Consider the following 7,643-nt stretch of genomic DNA (forward strand, 5'->3'; position numbering starts at 1 on the left):
AAGAGAGCATCATGAAGAATATGACTAGCACATTTAAGTATAACCCACTTCCTATGCATAGGGATTTTGTGAGCAAACAACTTGTGGGAGCAATAATCAACTAGCATAGGAAGGTAAAACAAGCATAACTTCAAAATTTTAAGCACATAGAGAGGAAACTTGATATTATTGCAATTACTACAAGCATATATTCCTCCCTCATAATAATTTCCAGTAGAATCATGAATGAATTCAACAATATAACCAGCACCTAAAGCATTCTTTTCATGATCTACAAGCATGCAAATTTTATTACTCTCCACATAAGCAAAATTCTTCTCATGAATAATAGTGGGAGCAAATTCAACAAAATAACTATCATGTGATTGAAAATTAAGATCAAGATGACAAGTTTCATGGTTATCATTATTATTTAAAGCATACGTGTCATCACAATAATCATCATAGATAGGAGGCATGCTTTCATCATAGTAAATTAGCTCATCAAAGCTTGGGGGGCAAAAAATATCATCTTCATCAAACATAGCTTCCCCAAGCTTGTGGCTTTGCATATCATTAGCATCATGGATAATCAAGGAATTCATACTAACAACATTGCAATCATGCTCATCATTCAAATATTTAGTGCCAAACATTTTATAGATTTCTTCTTCTAGCACTTGAGCACAATTATCCTTTCCATCATACTCACGGAAGATATTAAAAAGGTGAAGCGTATGAGACAAACTCAATTCCATTTTTTTATAGTTTTCTTTTATAAACTAAAGTAGTGATAAAACAAGAAACTAAAAGACTCGATTGCAAGATCTAAAGATATACCTTCAAGCGCTAACCCCCCCAGCAACGGCGCCAGAAAAGAGCTTGATGTCTACTACACAACCTTCTTCTTGTAGACGTTGTTGGGCCTCCAAGTGCAGAGGTTTGTAGGACAGTAGAAAATTTCCCTCAAGTGGATGACCTAAGGTTTATCAATCCATAGGAGGCGTAGGATGAAGATGGTCTCTCTCAAGCAACCCTGCAACCAAATAACAAAGAGTCTCTTGTGTCCCCAACACACCCAATACAATGGTAAATTGTATAGGTGCACTAGTTCGGCGAAGAGATGGTGATACAAGTGGTATATGGATGGTAGATAAAGGTATTTGTAATCTGAAATTATAAAAACAGCAAGGTAACTAATGATAAAAGTGAGCGTAAATGGTATTGCAATGATAGGAAACAAGGCCTAGGGTTCATACTTTCGCTAGTGTAAGTTCCCTCAACAATACTAACATAATTGGATCACATAACTATCCCTCAACATGCAACAAAGAGTCACTCCAAAGTCACTAATAGAGGAGAATGAACGAAGAGATTATGGTAGGGTACGAAACCGCCTCAAAGTTATTCTTTCCAATCAATCCGTTGGGCTATTCCTATAAGTGTCACAAACAGCCCTAGAGTTCGTACTAGAATAACACCTTAAGACACAAATCAACCAAAACCCTAATGTCACCTAGATACTCCAATGTCACCTCAAGTATCCGTGGGTATGATTATACGATATGCATCACACAATCTCAAATTCATCTATTCAACCAACACAAAGTACCTCAAAGAGTGCCCCAAAATTTCTACCAGAGAATCACGACGAAAACGTGTGCCAACCCCTATGCATAGGTTCCCAATGTCACGAAACCCGCAAGTTGATCACCTTAACATACATCAAGTGGCACGTGGTATCCCATTGTCACCACAGATATCCACGGCAAGACATACATCAAGTGTTCTCAAATCTGTAAAGACTCGATCCGATAAGATTACTTGAAAGGGGAAACTCAATTCATTACAAGAGAGAAGAGGGGGAGGAGAAACATAAGATCCAACTATAATAGCCAAGCTCGTGATACATCAAGATCGTATCATCTCAAGAACACGAGAGAGAGAGAGAGAGATCAAACACATAGCTACTGGTACATACCCTCAGCCCCGAGGGAGAACTACTCCCTCCTCGTCATGGGGAGCGCCGGGATGATGAAGATGGCCACCGGTGAGGGTTCCCCCCTCCGACAGGATGTCGGAACAGGGTCCCGATTGACTTTTGGTGGCTACGGAGGCTTCTGGAGGCGGAACTCCCGATCTATCTTGTGCGTTCTGGAAGTTTTAGGGTACGTGGAGTTATATAGGCGGAAGAAGTACGTCAGGGGAGCCACGAGGGCCCCACGAGACAGGGGGCGTGCCCTAGGGGGGGCACCCCCCACCCTCGTGAGCACCTCGTTCCTTCCTTGACGTGGGATCCAAGTCCATCAGGTGTGTTTCCTTCCAAAAATAACTTCTCCAGTTGATTTCGTTCCGTTTTGACTCCGTCTGATATTCCTTTTCTTCAAAACACTGAAATAGGCATAAAACAGCAAATCTGGGCTGGGCCTCCGGTTAATAGGTTAGTCCCAAAAATAATATAAAAGTGGATAATAAAGCCCAATATTGCCCAAAATAGTAGATAATATAGCATGTAGCAATCAAAAATTATAGATACGTTGGAGACGTATCAACGTATCACTATTATACCTAGTTTGTCGGCAACGGCGTGGCAATTATAGTAGGGTGTTTTAATGTTGTCGTGCTACTGCTATGTGGATAGCAGTAGCACCACCTTTTAACCAGCGTAATTGATAAGCTTTTGTATATAAGGTTTTCCCTAGTAGTGTGTGCTTCGCGCGAGTACCGATGGCATGAATTAGTTTGGCAATCAGAACACCAACCATAGCACATGGCCTGTGTTTGTATGGATGTACAACCCCCTGGTTGTGCATGAAGTCAAAGTACATACACTTGAGCATGCTGATTCAAGGGGTGAAACAATCGGGAAATTATATTAATATGTATCTAGTGCTACTGAAAGAGGAGTTAGACATGTTATGGAAAACACCGGCCAAGACATGGGATGCCAGCAAAGGCGAGTATTTCTATATGAGAGTCGTGATGATAACAATAGTGCACATGACTATCTCGGTTATGAATATGTCGTAGGCAAGGTGTGCCACGTATATTGCGGATGCACCCGGTGCATGGATGATACAACGTCTCATCAGCTATCAAAAGATGGAGGGTCTAGGAAAATCGTGTACATGGGGCGTCAAAGATGGATCGAGAAGGGTGAACCGTGGAGATCTATTCAATGGTGAGGCTAAGCATTGAGGACCTCCATGTAAGAGGAGCAGAGCCAAAATCGATGAGCTATTGAAAAACTGGGAACATTGCCTTGCGCCGGGAAAGATGAAAAAGGCGTCGAAGCCGCTTCTGAAGGTATGGAAGAGCAGGTCTGTTTTCTAGGACTTGGAGTACTGGCCCAACCTCGACACGCCTCATTCCCTTGATCAAATGCATATCACGAAGAATGTCCTTGAGAGCTTGCTTGCAACAGTGATGAATATGCCGGATAAGACCAACGATGGGCCAAAGGCAAGAAGAGACTTGGAAGATTTGAACATCAGGGTAGATCTCCACCTGTCGTCCCGTAAAAAGTCTGAGGAGACGGAGACGGAGATGGAGACGAGGGACAGGGGGAAAAGTCAACAAGAAGGAAGAGAATTATTGCCCCCCTTTTGCTTCACCTTAAGTCCGAAGGAGATCGGTCAATTCTTAAAGTGCCTTACCAGAATCAAAGTTAGTTCCGGTTACTGTGGGAAGATGAGAAGATTTCTAGACATGAAGAAGAAAAGGTTCAGCGGGATGAAGTCTCATGACTGTCACCTGATGATGATGCAGATCCTGCCGGTTGCCCTTAGAGGTATAATGGATGAGAACTTCCATGAAACGCTTACTAGTCTCTGTAGTGCCACAAATAAGTTGCGCTATCATTATTAACTTTGCATATTTTGGCTTTAATATTATGAATATGTGTATCACTATGATCGAGATTCAACAAAAATAGACCACTCATCAAGGGTGCATGACATAAAAGATATTACTCATATAAATAGAACTAGCATTATTCTCTAATTTAAATGAATAACCGTCTCGCATCAAACAAGATCCATATATAATGTCCATGCTCAACGCTGGCACCAAATAACAATTATTCAGGTCTAAAACTAATCCCGAAGGTAGATGTAGAGGTAGCGTGTCGATGGCGATCACATCGACCTTGGAACCATTTCCGACACGCATCGTCACCTCATACCTAGCCAATCTTCGTTTAATCCATAGCCCCTGTTTCAAGTTGCAAATATGACCAATAGAACCAGTATCAAATACCCAGACGCTACTACGAGCATTAGTAAGGTACACATCAATAACATGTATATGAAATATACCATTCACTTTGCCATCCTTCTTATCCGCCAAATACTTGGGGAAGTTCCGCTTCCAGTGACCAGTCCCTTTGCAGTAGAAGCACTCAATTCCAGGCTTAGGTCCAGACTTGGGCTTCTTCCTGGGAGCAGCAACTTGCTTGCGATTCTTCTTGAAGTTCCCCTTCTTCCCTTTGCCCTTTTTCTTGAAACTAGTGGTCTTGTTAACCATCGACACTTGATGCTCCTTCTTGATTTCTACCTCCGCAGCCTTAAGCATCGCGAAGAGCTCAGGAATTGTCTTTCCATCCCTTGCATATTATAGTTCATCACGAAGCCTTTATAGCTTGGTGGCAGTGCTTGAAGAACTCTGTCAATAACACTATCATCTGGAAGATTAACTCCCAGTCCCAGTTGAGTCAAGTGGTTCTGGTACCCACACATTTTGAGTATGTGTTCACTGATAGAACTGTTCTCCTCCATCTTGCAGCTATAGAACTTGTTGGAGACTTCATATCTCTCAACTCGGGCATTTGCTTGAAATATTAACTTCAACTCTTGGAACATCTCATATGCTCCATGACGTTTGAAACGTCTTTGAAGTCCCGATTCTAAGCCATAAAGCATGGCACACTGAACCATCGAGTAGTCATCAGATTTAGCTTGCCAGACGTTCATAACGTCCGAAGTTGCTCCTGCAGCAGGCCTTGCACCTAGCGATGCTTCCAGGACATAATTCTTCTGTGCAGCAATGTGGATAATCCTAAAGTTACGGACTCAGTCCGTATAGTTGTTACCATCATCTTTCAACTTAGCTTTCTCTAGGAACGCATTAAAATTCAAGGGAACGGTGCACGGGCCATTGATCTACAACAAGATAGATATGCAAAACTATCAGGACTAAGTTCATGATAAATTAAAGTTCAATTAATCACATTACTTAAGAACTCCCACTTAGATAGACATCCCTCGAGTCATCTAAATGATCACGTGATCCATATCAACTAAACCATGTCCGATCATCACGTGAGATGGAGTAGTTTTCAATGGTGAACATCTCTATGTTGATCATATCTACTATATGATTCACATTCAACCTTTCGGTCTCCAGTGTTCTGAGGCCATGTTTGTACATGCTAGGCTCGTCAAGTTTAACTCGAGTATTCCGCATGTGCAAAACTATCTTGCACCTGTTGTATGTGAACGTAGAGCCTATCACTCCCGATCATCACGTGGTGTCTCAGCACGATGAACTGTCGCAACGGTGTATACTCAGGGAGAACACTTATACCTTGAAATTCTAGTAAGGGATCATCTTATAATGCTACCGACGTACTAAGCAAAATAAGATGCATAAAAGATAAACATCACATGCAATCAAAATATGTGACATGATATGGCCATCATCATCTTGTGCCTTTGATCTCCATCTCCAAAGCATCGTCATGATCTCCATCGCCACCGGCTTGACACCTTGATCTCCAGCGTGCGTCGTGGTCGTCTCTCCAACTATTGCTTATACAACTATCGCTAATGCATAGTGATAACATAAAGCAATTACATGGTGTTTGCATTTCATACAATAAAGCGACAACCATAAGGCTCCTGCCAGTTACCGATAACTTCTACAAAAACATGATCATCTCATACAATGATGTATATCACATCATGTCTTGACCATATCACATCACAACATGCCCTGCAAAAACAAGTTAGACGTCCTCTACTTTGTTGTTGCAAATTTTACGTGGCTGCTATGGGCTTCTAGTAAGAACCATTCTTACCTACGCATCAAAACGACAACGACGTTTCGTCAAGTTTGTTGTTTTAACCTTCAACAAGGACTGGCCGTGGTCAAATTCGATTCAACTAAAGTTGGAGAAACAGACACCCGCCAGCCACCTTTATGCAAAACAAGTTACATGTCTATCGGTGAAACCGGTTTCATGAACGTGGTCATGTAAGGTTGGTCCGGGCCAGTTCATCCAACAATACCGTCAAATCAAAATAAGACGTTTGTGGTAAGCAGTATGAATATTATCGCCCACAACTCTTTGTGTTCTACTCATGCATATCATCTAAGCATAGACCTGGCTCGGATGCCACTATTGGGGAACGTAGCATGCAATTTCAAAAAGTTTCCTACGATCACCCAGGATCTATCTAGGAGATGCATAGCAATGAGAGGGCAAGAGTGTGTCCACGTACCCTCGTAGACCGAAAGCAAAAGTGTTAAGTTAACGCAGTTGATGTAGTCGAACGTCTTCATGATCCAACCGATCAAGTACCGGACGTACGGCACCTCCGAGTTCAGCACACGTTCAGCTCAATGACGTCCCTCGAACTCTTGATCCAGCAGAGGGTCGAGGGAGAGTTTCGTCAGAACGACGACATGGTGACGGTGATGGTGATGTGATCTGCGCAGGGCTTCGCTTAAGCACTACGTGAATATGACCAGAGGGGTAAACTATGGAGAGAGACGCTGCACACGGCTTGGAACAATTGGTGTCTCTCCAATTGGTGCCCTGCCCACGTATATAAAGGAGGGAAAGGAGGAGGCCGGCCACCAGGGGTGCGCCAAGGGGGGAAACCGAATAAGACCCCAAGTCCTATTTGGCCCCCCTTCCTTTCTTACGGAGGGGGAAAGGGGAAGGGAGAGGGAAGAGGAGAAGGAAAGGGGGCGCGCCGCCTCCCCTAGTCCAATTCGGACTCCCTATGGGAGGGGGGCACGTCCACCCCTTGTGGGCTGCCTCCCGTCTCCCCTATGGCCCATGTAGGCCCAATACTTTCTCCGGGGGGTTCCGGTAACCCCTCGGTACTCCAAAAAATACCCGAACCACTCCGAAACCATTCCGGTGTGGCCATCGTCCAATATATCAATCTTTACCTCTTGACTATTTCGAGACTCCTCTTCATGTCCGTGATCTCATCCGGGACTCCGAACAATCTTCGGTCACCAAAACACATAACTCATAATACAAATCGTCATCGAACATTAAGCGTGCGGACCCTATGGGTTCGAGAACTATGTAAACATGATCGAGACACATCTCCGGCCAATAACCAATAGCGGAACCTTGATGCTCATATTGGTTCCTACATATTCTATGAAGACTTTTATTGATCAAACCGCAATGACAACATACGTAATTCCCTTTGTCATCGGTATGTTACTTGCCCGAGATTCGATCGTCGGTATCCTCATACCTAGTTCAATCTCGTTACCGGCAAGTCTCTTTAGTCGTTCCGTAATGCATCATCCCGCAACTAACTCATTAGTCATAATGCTTGCAAGGCTTATCATGATGTGCATTACCGTGAGGGCCCAGAGATACCTCTCCATACTCGGAGTAACAAATCCTAATCTCGATC

The sequence above is a fragment of the Triticum urartu genome, chromosome 1 (genome assembly GCF_003073215.2).
Source record: "Triticum urartu cultivar G1812 chromosome 1, Tu2.1, whole genome shotgun sequence".
In the NCBI taxonomy this organism is placed as follows: Eukaryota; Viridiplantae; Streptophyta; class Magnoliopsida; order Poales; family Poaceae; genus Triticum; species Triticum urartu.